The following is a 22,767-nucleotide window of genomic DNA, read 5'->3' as shown; positions in this document are numbered from 1 at the left end:
AATAAACACCCTTGAACCACAAAACAATCTGGAGTCAGTCTGTGATTTTGAAAATGTGTATTATCTATGACAATGACAAAAAGCGTTCGAAAATGTAATGTCAACATACCTATGTTACACATCACAAGCCCATGAAGGATGCAAGCAGATGACACACGTTGGTAACCACACCTGTGAAACCGTAATGGAAATGTATCACTCAGTGAGCAAATACTACTTCAAATTGACAGACAGGATAGAGGTAGAAGTGTGAAAGTAAATGTAATAGGAAAAAGATTGTTCTCACCTGTGTGTCACTGGAAATATTGCTGTATGACAGAGTCCCTGTTGTCAATGTCTTCTTCCTCTGCTTCCTCCTCATCACTGTCCACAGGCTCCACAGCTGCCACAACACCGTCATCTGGACCATCCTCCTGCAGAAAAGGCACCTGTCGTCGCAAAGCCAAGTTGTGAAGCATAGAGCAGGCGATGATGATCTGGCACACCTTCCTTGGTGAGTAGAATAGGGAACCACCTGTCATATGGAGGCACCTGAATCTGGCCTTCAGGAGGCCAAAGGTGCGTTCGATCACCCTCCTAGTCTGCCCATGGGCCTCATTGTAGCATTCCTCTGCCCTGGTCCTGGGATTCCTCACTGGGGTCAATAGCCATAACAGGTTGGGGTAACCAGATTCCCCTAATAGCCACACACGGTGCCTTTGGAGTTGACCCATCACATACGGGATGCTGCTATTCCGCAGGATGTAGGCGTCATGCACTGAGCCAGGGAACATAGCATTTACCTGCGAGATATACTGGTCTGCCAAACATATCATCTGTACATTCATCGAATGATAACTCTTCCGGTTCCTGTACAACTGTTCCCTCCTGTGGGGGGGGACCAAAGCCACATGGGTCCCATCAATGGCACCTATGATGTTAGGGATATGTCCCAGGGCATAGAAGTCACCTTTAACTGTAGCCAAATCCTCCACCTAAGGGAAAACAATGTAGCTCCTCACGTGTTTCAGCAGGGCAGACAACACTCTGGACAACACGTTGGAAAACATAGGCTGGGACATCCCTGATGCCATGGCCACTGTTGTTTGAAATGACCCACTTGCTAGGAAATGGAGCACTGAAAGCACCTGCACTTGAGGGGGGATTCCTATGGGATTGCGGATTGGTGACATCAGGTCTGGCTCCAACTGGGTACACAGTTCCTGGATTGTGGCACGGTCAAACCTGTAGGTGATGATTAAATGTCGCTCCTCCATTGTTAACAGGTCCACCAGCGGTCGGTACACCGGAGGATTCCGCCATCTCCTCACATGTCCCAGCTGACGGTGCCTAGGAAGGACAACAGCGACCACAGAGTCAACCAATTCTGCGGTATGTACCCACAGCTACACAGAACACGACACTAAATACAAAATTCTTCCTGTATGTGTGTGAGTCTAGGCCTAGGTATGTGTGAGGCAGTTGTAAATGAAGCCATGTGGGCCCCTGAAATGGCAGCTGCCTGACCTCTAAACTGGGACAATGGGATGTGAGGTAACTGCGCTGGCGTTGTACACCGTCGCAGTAGGCGGTCGTAGACCGCGGCGCAATGCTGCATTGGTTAACATTGGACCCTATGGGTCCCAGGAGCCAATGACGAAGTGCGCCGGCGGTGATGATACGCACCGCCGCGGACGTGACCGCCATTTTCTATCTGTTCTATCACTCGATACCTGATCTTCGACAGGAGAGGACCTACACTGCAAGTGCTGCTGTGACCTCGGTCTGGAAGAGACAATGGCTGGTGCGTCTGGGGAAAAGGCCCCTGCCTTCACTGCACAGGAGTTGGAGAAGCTGGTGGACGGGGTCCTCCCCCAGTACACGCTACTCCTCCAGACCAACAGGTAAGTACACAGGGAGCACGTTGTATGGGCTATGCCTGGGTGGAGAGCGCTGGATGTCAGTAGGAAGGGGGCAAAGTTCTGCGAGCATGAAGAAGTGTGATTGCATGTGCCACATGGCAAGGGCAGGGATGTGAGCCACTCCCTTCGACGTGCTGTTGCTAATGACTTCGCTTCTTCCCCTGTACATGTCATGTAGGTCAGCGCCCACCAGAAGAAGGATATTTGGCATGCCATCACCAAGGACGTCCGGACCCTGGGGGTCCACCAGAGACGGACCACCCACTGCCGGAAAAGATGGGAGGACATTTGCCGCTGGAGCAAGTAGACGGCGCAGGCTCAGCTGGGGATGGCCTCCCAACGTGGGAGGGGTGCCTGTCGCACCATGACCCCCCTGATGTTCTGGATCCTGGCGGTGGCCTACCCTGAGTTGGATGGGCGCATGAGGGCATCACAGCAGACACAAGGGGGTGAGTACACTCACATTCTCATGACTTTGCGCGCAGTGGAGGGGTCTGGGTGGGGGAGGAGGGCTGTGGGTTTCCCTAGGCCAGGGCGAGTTCCGTAGGCTAGGCCCCTCCGGAATGCAGGCCATGTGCCACTCCACCCCATCTCTGTAGAGTGCCAAGTACAGGTATACATGCCCGTGTCATCTATGTGGGCAGATGACAGTCATAGCCATGTAGGCCATATCTCAGGAACTGCATCTGTAGAGGCCAAGAGCGCGGCGTAGTGCAGTGGGCTGCTGTGTCTGTATTGTCCGCCAACGGTAGCGGTAAGACATACACTCAACCTGTCTTTCTTCTGTCCCCCCCCCCCTTTTTGTGCTCTCCCTGTTCTTTTGTGCATCAGCATCATCAGGCGGAGGTACAGTTGCACCGGAGCACGAGGGGGCTGCATCCCACATGGCCATGGAGGGCCACACCACGGGCTCAGAATACACCAGTGGGACGGAGGGCGAGGGGAGCTTCACGTCGGCCACCGGATCTGCAAACAGCGGCACGGACTCGTCCTCCGATGGGAGCTCCCTTGTTGGGCAGTCTACCATTGTGAATGCCATCCAGGGTGTAGAAAGGGAGTTGCGACACACTAATGCATTCCTGGAGGGCATTCATTCTGGTCAGGCTGCCCATCATCGAACCCTGCAATCTCTGGCCTCAGCACTGATGGCAGCCATTGTCCCTGTGTCTAGCCTCCCCCTCCAACTTCCTCCACCCAGACCCAATCCCCTGTACCCCAGCCTATCCCAAGCACACCATCAGACCAGCCTGCACACACGTCAACACACAAGGGCAGCTCAGGCAAACATAGGCACCACACATCCCAGAGGCACTCACACAAGCATCACCCACATACAGACTCAGCAACATCCACTGCCTCCACTGTGTCCCCCTCCTTGTCGTCTCCCTCCTCCCTCCCAGTGACGTCTACACTCTCACCTGCATGCACTACCACTACAGCCACTAGGACTCGCACCAGAACACCCAGCACCACACCCCACTACCATTTACACGTCCACTGTGTCCTCTCCCAGTGTGTCTGTGACGCCCCCTCCCAAAGTACACAAACGCGGGCACCCACACACCCAACATCCATCCACCTCACGACAGCTTCCAGAACATGCACCTGCACCCAAATCATCTAAAGTTACACCTCCTACAACCACCTCCTCTTCCTCCACTCCCAGACCCCCTCCAGCTACCCGTCCCAGTGTTTGTCAGAAACTTTTCCTGAGCAACCTTGACCTCTGTCCCACCCCTCCCTCCAATTCATAGGTCCCGTACTAGCACCTCAGCCAAAAAAAGTCCGGTACCAGTGGTGCGTGTTAGAGGTATGTGGAGTGCACCGGGCACCAGGGCAGTCAGTGTGACATGGAGCCAAAGCACTGCCAGTCCACCCCCTGTAAAGCACCAGAAGTTGGACAGTGCCCGACGGGAGAGGGGGAAGACTCCTGCCGGCAAAGCTGCTCATAAGGGTCCCGGGGGGAGCGTCGAGTCAGCTGTGACTCCTCCCAAGGTGGTGAAGGGGTAGAAGAAGTCTCCAAAGTCTGGGAAGAGCAGCACAGCGGAGAAGGCCGCTGGCCACGACGCCATCGCCAGCCCCATCGTCACTGATCCGGAGACCACTACCAGAGTCAGTGCCCTGGAGGGCAGCACTATCGTCACTGGTCCAGAGACCACCGCCAGAGTCAGTGCCCTGAAGGGCAGCACTATCGTCACTGGTCCGGAGACCACCGCCAGAGTCAGTGCCCTGGAGGGCAGCACTATCGTCACTGGTCCGGAGACCACCGCCAGCGTCAGTACCCTGGAGGGCCCCGGCAGCCATAGCTCCACTGGGCACTGAGGGACCCTCATGCCACACACCGCTGCACAGGTCAGAGACAGCAAACTCAAGCCCCGCTGAACAGGGGAAGCACTGCTGAACAGGGCAAAGACCGCCATGGCAAGCACCGCTGAACAGGGCAAGCACCGCTGAACAGGGCAAAGACCGCCATGGCAAGCACCGTTGAACAGGGCAAGCACCACCAACGCAAGCATCGTTAGCCCATGTGCGGCTGGGACAGTGACGGAACTGGGACCGTCACGGGGAGCGTGATGCACTCTGGGCACCAGTCCCCCTCCAGAACCAGTGGAGAACTGCATCCACTACCTGAATCCTTCACAGGATGAAGCACTCTGGGCACCAGTCCTCCTCCAGAACCAGTGGAGACTATTATCCACTTGAGAGACTGTGGCTTTGCACTCCCCAGGATGGTACAGTGGGCAAACCACCCACTGTAGAGACTTGAGAGACTCTGGCTTTGCACTCCCCAGGATAAAGCAGTGGGCAAACCACCCACTGGAGAGACTTGAGAGACTGTGGCTTTGCACTCTCCAGGATAAAGCAGTGGGCAAACCACCCACTGGAGAGACTTGAGAGACTGTGGCTTTGCACTCCCCAGGATGGAACAGTGGGCGAACCACCCACTGGAGAGACTTGAGAGACTGTGGCTTTGCACTCCCCAGGATAAAGCAGTGGGCAAACCACCCACTGGAGAGACTTGAGAGACTGTGGCTTTGCACTCCCCAGGATAAAGCAGTGGGCAAACCACCCACTGGAGAGACTTGAGAGACTGTGGCTTTGCACTCCCCAGGATACATCAATGGGCATGGAGCCCCGTCGTGGATCTGGTGTGGTGCGGTCATCCGGCTGAGGTGCCCCCCTTTCCCTTCCCCCTGAGGTGCCTGTTGTATTTCTATCTGATGCCCCAGCAGTGTTCTCTCCGTTTCTGGACAGGTATCGTGTGTGGGCCTCGCCCATGCATTGTGGGCCCAGTGGTCCACGGACATTGAATTGTGCATACCTGCACTACTAATTGTGATGTATATATATGGAATGTGTATATATTTCTGTATATATGAGCTTACTGTATTTTGATACATTACAATGGTTGTACTGATTTCCTTTTGTCTTTGCATTCTTCCGTGGGGGTTGGGGGTTGTTACTGTGATGTTTGGAAATGCATTGGTGTGTGTGTTGTAGTGTGCGAGGGTCAGGTTGGGGGTGGGGGTGTTGCGTGTGTGTGTCCCTGACTTTTGCCTCCCCCCTCCCCTATGTCGTAGGTGCAGTACTCACCGTTGTCTTCGGCACCGCCGTTGCTGATGTTCGTAGAGGAGCAGGAAGACAAGCGCAGGGAGTATTTGCAGTTCCGGCTCCATGGTGCCCTCCTTCCTCGTGGAGTGTGTCAAGGTGAGCGTTTTCCCATTGCAAAAGCTGTTTCCGACATGTTTTTATCCACGGTGAATCCGCCCCGGAAAAGGTGTCGGATTGGCCTGTTGTAATACTGTGGGCGGTACTTTGTCTTCCGCCTGTCTGTTGGCGGTGACCGCCGCGCTGCTTGTCTGTACCGCCGTGGCGGTCGGAGTGTTAAAGTGGCTGTCTATGTTGGCAGTTTCCGCCACGTCATAATTCCCTTTTTTTTTCCGCCGGGCTATTTGCGGTATTTCCGCAGCTTTAACACCGTCTGCCAGGGTTGCAATGACCCCCTAAATGTTAAAAGTGAATTAAAACAATATAGATTAATGTAATGTACAAGGTCATTCAAACCGGTGAAGACAATGGAACTGCTGACCAAAAGATGTGCAAAGAATTACAGAAGGATAAAATCACACCGGACGTACCACCTCTGAAGACGTCAATTACGAAGACCAATCAAAAACTTGTAAAATAATATGGGGTGAAGAGTTAGATTACCTAATGTGCTTTATGATAGGTTAAAGATAGTGGGGTATAGCAAATGTCCAATAGAGTCTTGGGGGAATGTACATCGAAAAAGAGATAAAAACCCATGTCACAGGGAGTCATTTAGGTGGGTTAGGGAATGCTATTGATTTTATCCAGAAACTCTGTTTGGTGACTTGGTGGTTTACTTAAAACCATCCTCGCCTTTAGATTGTCCATTTTTACACTTTACCTCCTTATGAGGGAAGTGCCCTTTTGCCCCAGAGCTGAGTTCTGTCTGATGGCGATTTGACTGATGTCCTGAAGACGAAGACTGAACCTGTGCGCTGACCTAATCCTTGGAGGGTAATTATGCCAATGCAATTGTAATTTGTCTGTTTGCTTTTCCTTTCTAGGTACCAACTGCTTGCTTTTGACAGAGACCTTAGATAGATGTTTTCCAAATTGGTGTTCTAAATTCTTTTGCATGAAGCCCAACACGCGAATGCTAATCAGTGGTTAGGACAGGGGTTCACCAAACTGACGCAAATAGACAAACGACCAAGATTATGCTTTGTTGAACCGACGCGTTATTAATACTCTGCCAAATTGATTTATGTTCACGCCGTGTTATGTTCTGATGTTTGTGATTCTTGCTCTAATGAAAGCTTGCCAAAGTTGACATATCGTGACTATGCTATTATGTTTCTAGGTGTTGAGATTAACGCATTTGCTATTAGACTGTAATTAATAGGAAATAAAACTCATAAAATTCTACTAAACAAGGTGTGGTTATTCATGGCTGAAAGGTCATGGTAGCGTCTTTGAATTGATTAATGACTTTGACTAAAGTGAAATGCATTGTCGTGATAAATATTGATGACATTATTGATGTATTGATTGGTATATTGATTAGCTATCTCGTCCTAAGGTGTTTCTCAACTGGGTCAAAAGATTCATTGGCCTACAACGAGTCCTGATGTGTAATAAAATATCATAAAGGGACGCGTTAGCAAACCCAAGTTGGTAGTTCACATTTCTGAGGCTGTGTTGATGTGAATAAGAAAATGAAGGCTTTTGTTGAATCTACAACCTAGTGATTTGGCATAATCAGTGCACCTTTCAGGGAAGGCAGTATGGCACAGTCTGAGGCTGAGTATGGACATTTACAAAAAGAAAAAGTGACTGCTGTCAAATGAGGCTTTAGTTCACAATTGAAGCTAAATATGGATATCCATTGATACTACTGTTAAAGGGGTTGGACAGGCATCTGCTATCTCAGGTTGAGAAGTGGGCCTTACAGCTGCAGGAAAATATCTTTAAAGTATGCTGCCGACCTGCTATTAAAGCCCAACTGAGAGTCCCTCTCCAGGTATCGCCTGTCTCACTTTAAAGAAAAGGAGAAGCTCCGTGTGGTCAAAACGGAGGAGCATATAAGGCTAATAATGAAGCAGAATTTCCCAAAACTCTGACAGTGGAAGAATATGTGAATCCACAAAGACGGACAAACGACAATAGGAAGCCATCTCATCCTTACGGTCTAATGAATGAGAACATTACTAAAGTGACAACATCGCAGACAGGTAGGCACTACAGCCACGTTACAAGCCCTAAAGTGAGTCAAGCATGAACAGTGCATGGCTTTAGTTGGTGTTGTGCGAAAGGGTTAAAGAATTCTGATACCAGGTTAGGCTGTTTAAAAAAATAAATGGTCTCAGGAGAACCATCAGAAAATCATAGCGATGAAGGTATTTCTAAATGAAACACTTGTGTTACCCAGTGAGAGAGCGTAGCTTATATAATCTATATTAACATGAAATGTTTAGGAATTAATGTGTGATAATGCCGCATAGAAACTGTAATAGTAATTTTGCTTAAATGTGCACCTGAAATGTGACTACGGGGAGTGGCCGCCAATGTATACGTAGACTAATAATGATGACTAAAATATTTATATTATGTTGAAATAGGTTTATACGAATGATTACGTTGTTGAATCTATGTTAAAATCCTCATAGGCCTTAAGTTAGCATGAGCGGGAGCTTAGCTGCTTGGCTCTCATATTAAATGTACTTTTCTATCTTGCAGTGTGCTGACTCACAAAAGGACATGACCCCGTATGTTTTTTTCTTCAAACTAGAAGACGAATGTAAGCATGCTAGATCCATTCCCATAACTTTTCCTTGCTTGCAGAATAATGTTAACAACAAAATGAAACAGTGTAGATTAATGTAATGTATAAGGTCATTCAAACCAGTGAAGACAATGGAGCTACTGACCAAAAGATGTACAAAGAATTACAGAAAGATGAAATCATACCGGATGTGTCACCTCTGAAGACGTCAATTATGGAGACCAGTAATATGTCTGTAAAATAATATGGGGTGAAGAGTTAGGTGACCTAATTTGTTTTCTGATAGGTTAAAGATAGTGGGGTATAACAAATGCCCAATAGAATTTTGGGGTAGTGTACAACGAAAAAGGGATAGAAACCCATCTCACGGGAGTCATTTAGGTGGGTTAGGGAATGCTATTGATTTTATCCAGAAACTCTGTCACTCTGTTTGGTGACTTGTTGGTTTACTTAAAACCATCCTCGCCCTTAGAATTGTCCATTTTACACTTTGCCTCCTTATGAGGGAAGCACCCTTTTTGCACCGGAGCAGAGTTCTGACTGATGGCGATTTGACTGATGTCCTGAAGACGAAGACTGAACCTGTGCGCTGACCTAAACTTTGGAGGGTAATTATGACAATGCAATTGTGATTTGTCTGTTTGCTTTTCCTTTCTAGGTACCAACTGCTTACTTTTGACAGAGACCATAGTTAGATGTTTTCCAAATTGGTGTTCTAAATTGTTTAGCATGAAGCCCAACATGCTAATGCTGATTAGTGGTTAGGACAGGAGTTCACTAAACTGACGCAAATAGATAAACGACCAAATTTATTCTTTGTTGAACTGACGCATTATTGACATTCTGCTAAATTAATCTATGTTCACGCCGTGTTATGTTTTGATGTTTGTGATTCTCGCTTTAATGAAATCTTATCAAGGTTGCCATATCGTGACTATGCTATTATGTTTCTTGGTTTTGAGATTAACGCATCTGCTTTTAGATTGTAATTAATAGGGAATAAAAGTTATAAAATTCTACTAAACTGGTGTGGTTATTCATGGCTGCAAGGTCATGGTAGTGTTTGAATTGATTAATGACTTTGACTAAAGTGAAATGTATTGTGATCAATATTGATGACATCATAGACATATTCATTGACATATTGATTAGCTATCTCGTCCTAAGGTGTCTCTCAACTGGGTCAAAAGATTCATTGGCCTAAAACGAGTACTGATGTGTAATAAAGTATCATAAAGGGACGCGTTATCAGTTCTGGTAGCAGAGCGACGGTTTGGCCCTTTGGGGCCCTAGGACAGAGAATTATTGTTTAGACTGTTTTTTTTAGATAATGCAAATTGGAGGTTTATGGGTTTCTAAATTCCCCATGACTTTCCCGGGATCTCGGAGCCTGCCTAAGGGAGTTGGGAATGTTCTCGGCGTTTAGCATGCGTGGTATAGGATTTGCGCTTGCTCAGCTTATGCATTTTGCAGGTGATTTGTGAAGTCTATGTGTAATTAGGACAGGTAAATGTTGTTTTAGTAGGAGTGGGCGTACTCCGCAATATGAGAGTAGGGAAGTCGGCGTACTTCATATGAGTGTGGCGCTTTGTGCTCAAAATTATCCACGTGGTTGGTTGTTCATGTACGGACCTGTCGTGGTCTAAGACTCCAGAGTATATTGACAAGTGTAGGAGACACCTGGGTTTATGTTGTAATTTGTGCGGTTTAATTAGGTCAATCAGGCGTGGTTGACAAGTCGAGTTTGAGTCAAAATTGTAAGTGTGAAAACCTTCGATGGAGATGTGGCAAGTTCTAAAGAGCACTAGAGCAAACCATTGACAAGTCGAGAGTAAGATTTGCGGGTCGAATTCTGCTTGCGGGTGCGGGAACTGAGAAGGAGAGAGTAGCGGCCGAGGCTTCAAGTGAAATCTCTGTAAAGTTCTGAAGCAAATGTGTTACCCTTCCTGTAGTAAACCGGAAAATTTGTGTTGTTGTTGTTGTTAAGGTGCTCGCAGTAATTTTTGCATTAGTTTGGTGTGAATCCAGTGAGGGGCGGACGAGCCGCAAGACTTTGTCAGCTGCAGTGTGTGAGTGTGACGTTAGTGGTGCCGCGCTGAGATAGGTCAGTTGTCGAGGGGGGTCCCGCACGGATTGGCTGTCGTCCGTGAGAGGCAATAGATTGAGAAAGGTGGGTGAAGAGTGTCCTGGGAATTAAAAGTCACTTCTTGATTATATGCAAACAAAAGAAAAGACGTAAAAATTAACTTGGTCAAAGCTTTTAAGTGTGCTCTGAAAGGAGACGTATACATTATGGCGAGTGAAGGGGAGCCTACACTGCCTCAGGGTACTCCAGCTTATATAGTTATTGACGAAAAAGTTATTGCGCCTTGTTTATGGATGAAACAGTGCGCAAATTGACAGAAAAAGAGGGATGTTTGGTGTTCCCAGAACACGGGACGTTCAATACGAGAGTTCTAGAGAATTTAAGGTGGATGTTAAGTGTACAGAAACCACCTCTGAGGCCAGCTAAGTATGAGGCTTTAGCAATTTGGGATTTAATGTCTCTTAAACAGAGACAGGAGAAGTTCCAAAGAAGACTGAAAAGGGCAGAAAAAACTCTAGCGGAAGCTAGGTGGGATGATGAGAGCAAAATGTGGAGACGGGGAATAGTTGACGGATTAAAATTGTTCCCAGCAATAACACAGGGAGATGAGACGCAGGGGAAGAAAGCCACATGTAAAACAGACAAAGACTCTAGTAAGCCTAAAGAAACTAAGAGATCTTGGGAAGAAGAAGATGATTCAGATAACAAAGAGTTTTTAAATCAGCTATTGCATGATTGCCCGCCACCTTATGCGGTAAGCGACAATGTCCCGAGCACTAGCGCGGATCCTGGGAACCAGACGCAGGAGAAGGGAGTTACTGATACAGCACAGACTAGTGATACAGGTTCGATACAGAATGGTGTCAGTGTACCCACTGTGCCAGACATGCAGATACAGTTGCAACCTCCACCGCAGATACAGAGAATCTATCCAGACGTCCCAGTACTAGAGACTACTACAAATCTGATAGTGCCGCCAGACCCGATATATACAAAATCGGGGTTAGTGCAGATTGAGCAGACTCCACAATTGCTGCCCCAGCCACAATTGATACCGGGATATAACCCAGCAGCAGGACCTCCACTGATACCTGCCCCGGCTTCACTGGATCAGACCTTTGGAGTCGCTGCTCCACGAGGTTTGGGACCAGGTCAGACACCAGCTGCCATACCATTGCCAATTACTGTTGGTCCACCGGTGCATTGTACGCACAAAGTAAGCCTGGTATATGTGAGCAGGGAGTAATGACCCAAGATGCAATAAGAGGAGGGTCCATAGGAAACCCCAGTTAATGGCCCCAGGAGAGCAAGCGGTCGAAAGACCAAGGTCCTTGTTAGACCTTAACCCGGTTGAAGCACTGCTGGAGGCAATGAGATAGGCAGGGCTAGGTGTGCTAACCCCACAAACGATAAGTACGAATGCTTCACAGTCGCCAATGATGCATGCAGGGAATATTTCACTGCAAGGTTTTATTTTATGGTACAACAGTTAAATGAGTGGTTAGAGAAGACCTATGCTTCACAGAAGACTACAGTAACTGCAGTGGAACCGGAAAGGTTTCGGAGAGGTGAGTACCTGAACTTTGTGAGACTGGGTGTGGAAGCTGCTGAGTTAGTAGAAGGAACAATGGGGGTAAACCGATTAGAGTCATATACAGAAGCAGAATTGAGATATCTGTGCCCTAAGATCACTAAAGAAGTAGGTAAGGTACACCAGAAGTTACGAACCTGGCAGACAAATACAATATTGACATTGAGAACACTAAACATTTAAAAAGAAGTTACAGGTTAGACTTTGATTCAAAAGACTTTGAGCATATGAGGTCTGCAGGAATGAAAGCGCATTGAAAAGAAATATTGCAAAGTGCACAAATCTGGGGAGCTTTAGAAAAGTGGGAAGGCAGATGGGCAAAGAAAAGAGACAAGGAGAAAGGTGACAGTCCGGGATCGAGTAAAGCTAAAGCTTCACCAGATACAGAATCAGTAAAGATGTTACCAATGAGAGAAACCGCTGGTGGGGTTCTAATTCATGTACCGTGGTCCAGGGGAGACATCCTATCTTTTACAAATGATTATCCCTGGTTGAGGGAGAAGCCGATCGAGTGGTATCAGCAAACAGATAGGTTTGTGAAGCTTGCGAAGTGTCTCTGGGAAGATCTGAATACCTTCTTTGAGATCATTGTCCCGCCCGACTTGTGGCTTGAGTGCAAGAGAGGGGTAGACTGGCCGACGCAGAAGCTGGCAAGGGATAAGGTGACCGGAGCACCCTCTGAGGAGGTGATGAAGTACTATCATAAAGTGATTGAGTTTTTGAAGCAGAAAGTGTCGCCGAAAGTGACTGATTGGCAGAAAATTGATCGGACCTCACAGGAGGTTAAGGAATCGATACATGCTTACTATGAGAGATTGTTGAAGGCATTCAAACATTACAGTGGTACTGAAATTATTGTGCCGAAAGACATTAACCATCTTGTGTTCAGATTTGTTGAAGGGCTGAGGCCAGAGGTTAGCCAGATGATTAAGAGTCATTTGATCTGTTGGCAAGCAAAGCCGATTGATGAAGTGTTGCAGTACGCAAAGTATTGTAGTGACGAGGTTGAGTTAAAGCAGAGAAAACTGAACGAAAAGGTGATGGTGATGCAGATAAGCGCTGCGCAGGCAGGAATGCAGGGAAATGGAATTCAGTAGATGATACAACAGCAACCGCAAGGGAATGGTGTGTTTCAGGCACAACCGAGAGGTCGAGGTTTTGTGAATCGCGGTCCAGACTTGAGTACTGTTGTGGTTCAAAATGATGCACAAGGGATGAAAAATATGTCACCATGTCACTTGTGCGGGGGTGTGGGGCATTGGAAGTGGGAATGCCCAAATGTGGTGCAGGATGGTGTCGTTCAACAAAGCACTAATATCGGTACATTGCAAAATATGAGAGGTCCAAAATTGAGAAATCAAAATCCAAACTTTCAAACTAACATGGTTCAGATGCAAGGGCTACAGCCTATGCAGCAAATGCAAATGCCACAAGTTCAGCCAGCGCAAATGCAGCAAGTACAACAGCAGGTTCCCATGGTACCTAGACAGCAAATGCAATTACCATTAGCTCCAATGGGACAGCAACAGGCGATGCTTCCTCAGCAGATCACAGGTCAAGTGATGAGCCAAAATAATACAGTACAGCAATTCCCATTGTGTGGTGAAGATGGAATGAATGAGGAATGGTCAGATGACAGTTCAGACAGTGAAGAGTGCAGGCTTGCAGAGTACCTAGAAGTAGATCAGAGGGGACCATATGTAGAGGGAAAGGTAATGGGTCACAAGGTTTCATTCTTGGTCGATACTGGAGCTCCACGCTCCACAGTCAGGAGTGCAGAGGTTCCAAAATTGCCACTTTCGGGGCGTACCATAAGAGTGGTCGGAGTAGCAAACCAGTACTTGACAAATCCAATTACAGATCCGGTGCAAGTTGAGATTGGCAACTTCCAGGGACTACATAAGTTTGTAGTCTGTGATTCGAGTCCTGTGTCCCTACTGGGAAGAGACTTACTGTGTAAGACGAAATGCTCGATTACTTGTTCTAATGATGGAATTGAGGTGCAGACAAACAGTGATGATGAAGGGGATGATGGTCAGTTCACAGAGTTAGAAGCAGAAACCGCAAATGAAGATTACCCTTTGATAACTTTATTCCCGATACTTACAGTGACTGACTTACCAGCCGAGTTACAGGGAACGGTGACGGAGAAGGTGTGGGATTTGACAAGAAAGGAAGTGGGACTGATAAAAGGAGTGGAACCAGTTAAAGTTCAAGTGAAACCAAATGCATGGCACAAGATGTCATTATTCAGGTGTCACAAAGAATTGCAGACTTTGTAAAACAGGGACCCTGAAGGAAATATTGAGCAGCCCATGTAATTCACTGATAATGGGTTTGAAAAAGCCTTGTGGAAAGGTTCGAATTGTGCAAGATTTGAGAAAAATAAACAAGATTGTGGTGAAGTGTTGCCCCATAGTGCCAAACCTAGCAGTGATTATGTTTCAGGTTCCGTCTGATGCTGAATGGTTCACCGTTGTAGACTTGTCACAAGCCTTCTTTTCGGTGCCTCTTCATGAGGGCAGCCAGTTTTTATTCAGTTTCAAATTCCTGGACAAGGTGTACAGTTGGTGCAGAATTCCTCAAGGGTTTTCTGAGTCACCGTCCATCTTCAATCAGATATTGAAAAAGGACTTAGAATCCTTAGTACTGCCTTTCAATTCAATTCTAGTACAGTACATTGACGACTTCCTGATTGCATCCAGAGCAAAAGATAATTGTACGTATGACACAATTGCCTTACTGAATCACTTAGGAAAGAATGGACATTAAGTGTTGCCAAAGAAGCTGCAGTACTGTCAGAAAGAGGTGAGGTACTTAGGACACTTGATTGAGAGAGGGTCCAGGAGAATATCGAAGGAAAGAGTGACAGCTATTCTGCAAATGAACCCCCCGACAACAAAGAAAGATGTCAGGATATTTTTGGGAACAGTGGGCTACTGTCGCCAGTGGATACCAAACTTCTCAATTATCTCAAAACCATTGATAAAGCTGACAGGTAAAGAGATTAAGGATGAGCCGTATACCATAGCTTTATCGAAGGAAGAGCTTGAGTCATTCATGGAATTGAGAGAGTGCATGTGCAGGGTACCAGCTTTGGGTATGCCTGATTACACGAAACGTTTTCTACTGTTTTGTCATGAACGTGATGCTTGTTCTTTGTCTGTCTTGACACAGGTCCATGGAGGTGCAAATTGCCCTGTAGCATATTTTTCAGCTACCTTGGACCCCTTCGCAGCAGCCTTACCGGGTTGTTTGCGCGCAGTTGCAGCAGTTGGTCAAAGCCTCACGCAGTGTGAAGGCATAGTGATGGGACATCCCTTGACAGTAATGGTTCCACATTCAGTTGAAATTTTGTTAACTCAAACTAAAACCCAGCACATGACAAATGCCCGACTCACACGATATGAGACAATTATTTTGGGGTCGCCTAATGTCTCACTGAAGCGATGTACTGTATTAAACCCGGCAACTCTACTTCCTGTTGAAAGTACCGAGATTATTAATGAAGAGGAAGTGGAGCATGATTGTCTTGAGGTAACAGAACTATGTAACAAGCCCCGACCTGATATTCAAGATACGCAGTTAAAAGAAAATGACTGCATTATGTTTGTTGATGGCTCCTGTTTGAGAGACTCAGTCGGAATGCTGAGAGCCGGCTACGCTGTGTGTACCATAGCTGGTATCATTGAAGCTTCCTGGCTCGAGAGAGTGTATTCCGCACAAGTAGCAGAGTTAATTGCCCTTACTAAGGCATGCCATGCAGCTGAGAATCTGAGAGTCACTATCTATACTGACAGCAGATACGGATTTGGAATTGTACATGATTTTGGCCAATTGTGGGCACAGAGAGGTTTCATGACCTCTTCTGGTTCTCCTGTGAAAAATGGTGAGCAAATTAAGGATTTGTTACATGCGATTCAGTTGCCTCTTGAGATTGCGGTGGTAAAATGCAATGCTCATGTTAAGTCACAAGACTTTGTGTCCATGGGAAACGGCTATGCAGATCAAGTCGCAAGGTTTTGTGCATTGAACTGTATATCGTTCAAGGATCAGTGGGAATTGTTACCGCAAACCGAAAATGACACATGTTTGAACCTTGCATTAAGGGTGGTTGATACACTAGATGAGCTAAAAACACTACGGGGTCGTGCTAGCAAAGAAGAAAAACGCTCCTGGCAGAGAATGCAATGTGTACAAAGAGCTGATGACTTGTGGGTCTCAGAGGAAGGGAAACTGGTTTTGCCAAACAGTGTTCTGTCACAATTTGCGAGGCTTTATCATGGGCCGGCACATCTTGGGAGAGACGCAATGATCAGGTCATTCAAGATTGGCTGGTTTAACCCAAAATTCAGATATGCCGCAGAGGTTACGTGTCACAAGTGCATCATCTGTCAACAGATGAATACCGGGAAAGGGACTGTGGTAACTCTGAGCCACATAGGGCGAGCTGGCGGTCCATTTAGCAAGATGCAAATGGATTTCATTGAAATGCCTGTTTGTGGAGGATTGAAGTACGTGTTGGTGATTGTGTGTGTTTTCAGCCACTGGATTGAAGCTTACCCCACACGTAGAAACGACAGTCTCATAGTTGCAAAGCTGCTGCTTAGGGAACTAATACCCAAGTTCGAGTTTCCGGTCCCTATAGAATCAGATAGGGGCAGACAGTTCGACAATGAGGTGATTAAGCTCTTGTGTGCTGCATTAGATATTGAACAGAAACTGCATTGTAGCTACCGCCCTGAGGCATCAGGACTAGTAGAACAAATAATTGGTACCTTGAAGTCGAGAATGGCGAAGATGTGCGCAGCTACCAATATGAAATGGCCAGATGCATTGCCCTTAGTGCTGATGTCGATGAGGAACACCCCTGATAAGAAGAGAGGACTATCACCCCACGAGATCCTTATGGGTAGAGCTATGAGGCTACCCGCAGTGCCTGCAATAGATCTTGTGAATATCACGGATGATATGGTGTTGGACTACTGCAAAGGTTTGGCTGATGTGGTTCGCTCTTTTTCTCACCAGGTAGAAGCCAACACATTGCCACCGATCAGTGATCCAGGTCACACCCTGCAAGCCGGTGACTGGGTGGTTGTCAAGAAGCACGTGAGAAAATCGTGTTTGGAGCCGCGCTGGAAGGGGCCATATCACGTAATACTGACAACAACCACTGCTGTAAAATGTGCAGGCGTTCCAAATTGGATACATGCCAGTCACACAAAGAAGGTAACGTGTCCAACTCATGAGGAACTTGAAGTTTCTGACTCAACAGTTCCAGAGAGGGAAGTCTCAGGGCCTGAAAATAGCCAAGAGGGAACTGAGACTGCAAGAGAGCCCACTGAGAACAGCCTAGTCCTTCAAACAGTGAACGAGTTCGAGAGAGGTGACAACGTGCCTATCTCAATAGAGGCAGCAGGAGAAATAAATCACAGAGAGGTTCTCCCAGAAGCAGACGGATAAGGGCTAGAGCTTGAAGCTGTCACAGACCCAGAAGAAGAAGGGGAAATAGTAGAGAGAGATCAAAGCACACCGGCATCCCCCGAGCCAGTTGCAGGTCCATCAAGAGAAAACACCATAGCACAAGGGCAGGGTGCTGTTCAGCGTCCTGAAAGGACAAGCAGGAAAAAGACACATAAGGGAGATAACTGGCCAGAGAAACAGGCTGCGAAAGAAAGGGCCGTACCAGGTGAAACAATAACAGAAGAAACTGATACATCCCGAATAGAGGACCGAAGTAAAGGAGAATTGCAAGGAGAACGCAGATTGAAAAGGAAAAGAACCGCAAATAGAAGGTACGCAGGTCCTGAATGGGCATATGCAACAACATCTGAATGGCAACAAGAATTCTTAGCGTTCTGTTTCGATTTAGAAGTACCAGGCCAATACTACAGTACCTAAAATCAATCAGAGAAAGAGACTGTGTTAAAACTGAAATCTGAAAAGAAAAATAGAAAGCGGAAAAGTTAAGAAAGAGACTTATAAATTACCGGATGTGACACTGACAACCTGAATTGACTTTAAAAACCCGATTATGACAAGCTGCTAACCTGATTGACAAAAAGGGTCCTGGAGTGAGTGAAACGCTGTAAATACACGCAGAGAGAGAGAGAGAGAGAGACTTTGCATCAAGAGAAAAACAAAAAAAAAAAAGAGTTTATATCATCCTCAAGTTGATTGTTATTCTGCTATCTGATTCTTTACAGACATGGCTTATAATAGATGTAGTAACATCTATTGGTTGATTGAGTCTTACATTAGGTATTGTGTGTGCAATAATAATTGTAGGTGTGATTGTGGGAATGCCGTGGTTGTAAAGAAAGCAACTAACAATGCTTCAAAGCCTGAAACTACAACACTAACACCGTGGGAAAAGTTTGAGCAGGATACAAGACACCTGCATGAGTTAACCAACTCAAAAGGGGAACTTTCCACTAATGTCTTCTATCACTTGCTGAATGAGCATGTTGAATCAATGGATGCGAAAAACTGTTATGTGTGCACAAAGATTCCTTCATCAGTACAAGAGGGGGGTCACCTATCATAGTCTTCCATTAACCTACGGGATAAGTTGTAGTTTGCTACTAACAAGATTCTATAATCAAGAGCATGTGCAATACTTTTATTCAAATTTGGATGTAGCGTTTTCTTTTGTGCCTGTGATTGAGTTTCTGAACAAATTAGCCAAGGAGCATAGTATAAAATTAGTTAGAGGTTTCTTTGAACCGAAGCTTACATTTGGGACAGCTTATGCACACCACAACAATCTGACTTACTTATTGACACCTGTAGAGAAAAGCTTTTTAGATCACACGGATGATAGACGCAAAGCGTTGAAAGAGAGACTAGAAAAGGGGCTAGAAAAACGCACATATGCAAATGATTATGCTTACACCTGAATAAAGACGCAAGGCACATTAGCTATAGCTGCATTACATGTAGGAAGGCTTTGTATATATAGGTCAAAATCTGAACATGACACTTTATTTGTGGGAACGAGTGAATTCAGGCATGTGTTTTTGTTTCAGAGTAAATGGACATTCATGTTAAATGAACAGGATCCAGCGATCCCTGGGATCTACTACATCTGTGGACTTAATGCTTACTACCGTCTCCCTAAGGGATGGTATGGAGCATGTTATTTGGGAATAGTTTTCCCAAAGATTTACCAAATTGATGACTTAAAACAAATACCTAAAACGTCTGAATAACAACATGCTAGACAAAAACGAGAGACAGTGGCTGCTGTCGTTGGTGACATATTTGGAGCCATAATTCCTTCAGTAGGGATTATCTTAAACTCCATAAAGATTTGAAATTTGTCTACTATTTTGGATAACATGCTGACAAATTTTACAGGGGCTATACTCCTGATGGATACTGAACTTGCTGCGGAAAGAGCTATGACTCTTCAAAATCGGCTTGCTTTAGACATTCTTTTAGCAAAGAGCGGCGGAGTCTGCAAGATGCTCAACGAGCGTCGTTGTTGCTCATATATACCTGACAATAGTAAAAAAGAATAGAGGTATGCTTACTAACCTAACTAAAGATAGTGCAGATTTGGAGGATTTGAAGGAACCTGGAGTGTGGGAGAAAGTGGGAAAAGGAATTGCCAGAGTAGGGAGCTGGTTTAGCAATATTTGGAATGGGGTACTTGCAAAAATATTAGGGGGTTTATTCATTGTTCTGGCCTGTCTATTAGGATTATGGGGAGCATGCAAAATAAATGACAACATTAAAAGAAATTGGACAAAGAGGAATAAAAGGAACGAAGAAAATGAAAGGGAGAAAATGTTTAATGAAATTTGGGAAAGTTCACACAAGGGACAAAATGTTGAAATGCGCATTATGCGTAAAGTGAACAATTAAGTGAAAGGTCGAAAGGGAAAGGTTTGTGTGATGACGAACGTCATCATAGGAGGGACTGAGAGAGCGTAGCTTATATAATCTATATTAACATGAAATGTTTATGAATTAATGTGTGATAATGCCGCATAGAAACTGTAATATTAATTTTGCTTAAATGTGCACCTGTAATGTGACTACAGGGAGTGGCTGCCAATGTATACGTAGACTAATAATGATGACTAAAATATTTATATTATGTTTAAATAAGTTTATACTAATGATAACATTGTTGAATCTATGTTTAAATCCTCATAGGCCTTAAGTTAGCATGAGCGGGAGCTTAGCTGCTTGGCTCTCATATTAAATGTACTTTTCTATCTTGCAGTGTGCTGACTCACAAAAGGACATGACCCCATATGTTTTTTTCTTCAAACTAGAAGACAAATGTAACCATGCTAGATCCGTTCCCATAACTTTTACTTGCTTGCAGAATAATGTTAAAAACAAAATGAAACAGTGTAGATTAATGTAATGTACAAGGTCATTCAAAGCGGTGAAGACAATGGAGCTACTGACCAAAAGATGTACAAAGAATTACAGAAAGTTGAAATCATACCGGATGTGTCACCTCTGAGGACGTCAATTATGGAGACCAACAAAATGTCTGTAAAATAATATGGGGTGAAGAGTTAGGTGACCTAATGTGTTTTCTGATAGGTTAAAGATAGTGGGGTATAACAAATGTCCAATAAAATTTTGGGGGAATGTACAATGAAAAAGGGATAAAAACCCATGTCACGGGGAGTCATTTAGGTGGGTTAGGGAATGCTATTGATTTTATCCAGAAACTCTGTCACTCTGTTTGGTGACTTGTTGGTTTACTTAAAACCATCCTCGCCCTTAGAATTGTCAATTTTACACTTTGCCTCCTTATGAGGGAAGTGCCCTTTTTGCCCCGGAGTTGAGTTCTGACTGATGGCGATTTGACTGATGTCCTGAAGACGAAGACTGAACCTGTGCTCTGACCTAAACTTTGGAGGGTAATTATGACAATGCAATTGTGATTTGTCTGTTTGCTTTTCCTTTCTAGGTACCAACTGCTTACTTTTGAGAGAGACCATAGTTAGATGTTTTCCAAATTGGTGTTCTAAATTGTTTTGCATGAAGCCCAACATGCTAATGCTGATTAGTGGTTAGGACAGGCATTCACTAAACTGACTCTAATAGACAAACAACCGAATTTATGCTTTGTTGAACTGACGCATTATTGACATTCTGCTAAATTAATCTATGTTCACGCTGTGTTATGTTTTGATGTTTGTGATTCTCGCTTTAATGAAATCTTATCAAAGTTGCCATATCGTGAATATGCTATTATGTTTCTTGGTTTTGAGATTAACGCATCTGCTTTCAGATTGTAATTAATAGGGAATAAAACTTATAAAATTCAACTAAACTTGTGTGGTTATTCATGGCTGCAAGGTCATGGTAGTGTTTGAATTGATTAATGACTTTGATTAAAGTGAAATGTATTGTAATATTGATGACATCATAGACATATTCATTGACATATTGATTAGCTATCTCGTCCTAAGGTGTCTCTCAACTGGGTCAAAAGATTCATTGCCCTAAAACAAGTCCTGATGTGTAATAAAGTATCACAAAGGGACGTGTTATCACCAGCATGGACAGTCTACATGTAGTGACAGTATTTCCACGTCACACATTAGGACATGTGTGAACTTCCGTGCCAATAAGAAGATCTGTTAGCCCCGCCCAAATGCAGATTTTTGCGAAATCCCTCTGGCTAATTGTTGATGCCTGAACTATGTATGCAGAGTGGAATTTGTATTAACATGTATTAACATCATTCTTTGAAAAGGCAGCCCACAAAGTGGAGAAAACTCTGACCACCCACAGAACACCACAAGTGGTCAGAATTGACAATCAGTCCATATTTAAAAGCACCAATTTTAACAACTACCTTTGTAAGCTAAACATCGATCACAGATGTAACACTCCCAAATGCCTCAATTGTGAGGAGCAGCAGTTCATTAATAAGACAATGTAAATCTGGGATGAGTGAAACACTGATCTTGAATGGGCATTTGTAGCATTGTAAGGAAAAAATCCAAACATCCCCACCTTTCCCCCCTTCATCCGCCAAGCAAATGATGAGGAAAGCAAATGCAAATGCAAGGGATGAGCGATAGCGTCTACATCCAAAATCAACATTATGAAGGGACGTGGAGGATTCTTCAGGGAATTCGCTGCATTGAGCTTGCACCCAGGAGAGCATTCGCCACACAGCCTGCCAATAAATCAGAACTAAGACAGAGACACTTCAGCATCATTACATCCTGGACAGAAGATATATCTAAGACAACAACCGTGTCCTTTTCCGAGTTTGAGATTATGAAATTGTTGAAATGAAAGCAATAGATAGTAGCAACCCCATGTAGTTTATTAGGATATATAGCATGTATATAGAGCAACGCTGTCCGTTCCACTGCCTGATCCCAACTGCCTCACCTTGCTAAACTACATTCTACATCTACATTGTACACTTCTATGTTCTACACTCCTAGTACAATTACCACATGCCTTCTCCATAAAAATAACAATAACAAGAGTTTTCTTCAACATAGATTAAAAATACAATATGCATATACAAATATGTGCACTAAATTTCTTATACTTTCAGCCCATTACATAATCTTCCAAATAAGATGGACCTCTTCTCATCCTCTCACTGTGCCGTAGTACTACTTTGTCACATACATCCTCAACATTATCATTTGAAACATCCTCACTCGCACTATCAACGTTTATATCATCCATACCATCAATTAAGTAACCATTGTATTCTTCATGACACTTCCTACTGTTCCCAACATTAACTCCACAAAAATAGTAGGAGTAGGTGTACTCCGCAGTATGAGAGTAGGGAAGTCGGCCTACTTCACATGAGTGTGGCGCTTTGTGCTCAAAATTATCCACATGGTTGGTTGTTCATGTACGGACCCGT

The sequence above is a fragment of the Pleurodeles waltl genome, chromosome 10 (genome assembly GCF_031143425.1).
Source record: "Pleurodeles waltl isolate 20211129_DDA chromosome 10, aPleWal1.hap1.20221129, whole genome shotgun sequence".
Lineage (NCBI taxonomy): Eukaryota > Metazoa > Chordata > Amphibia > Caudata > Salamandridae > Pleurodeles > Pleurodeles waltl.
Note: the sequence above shows the minus strand (reverse complement) of the source record.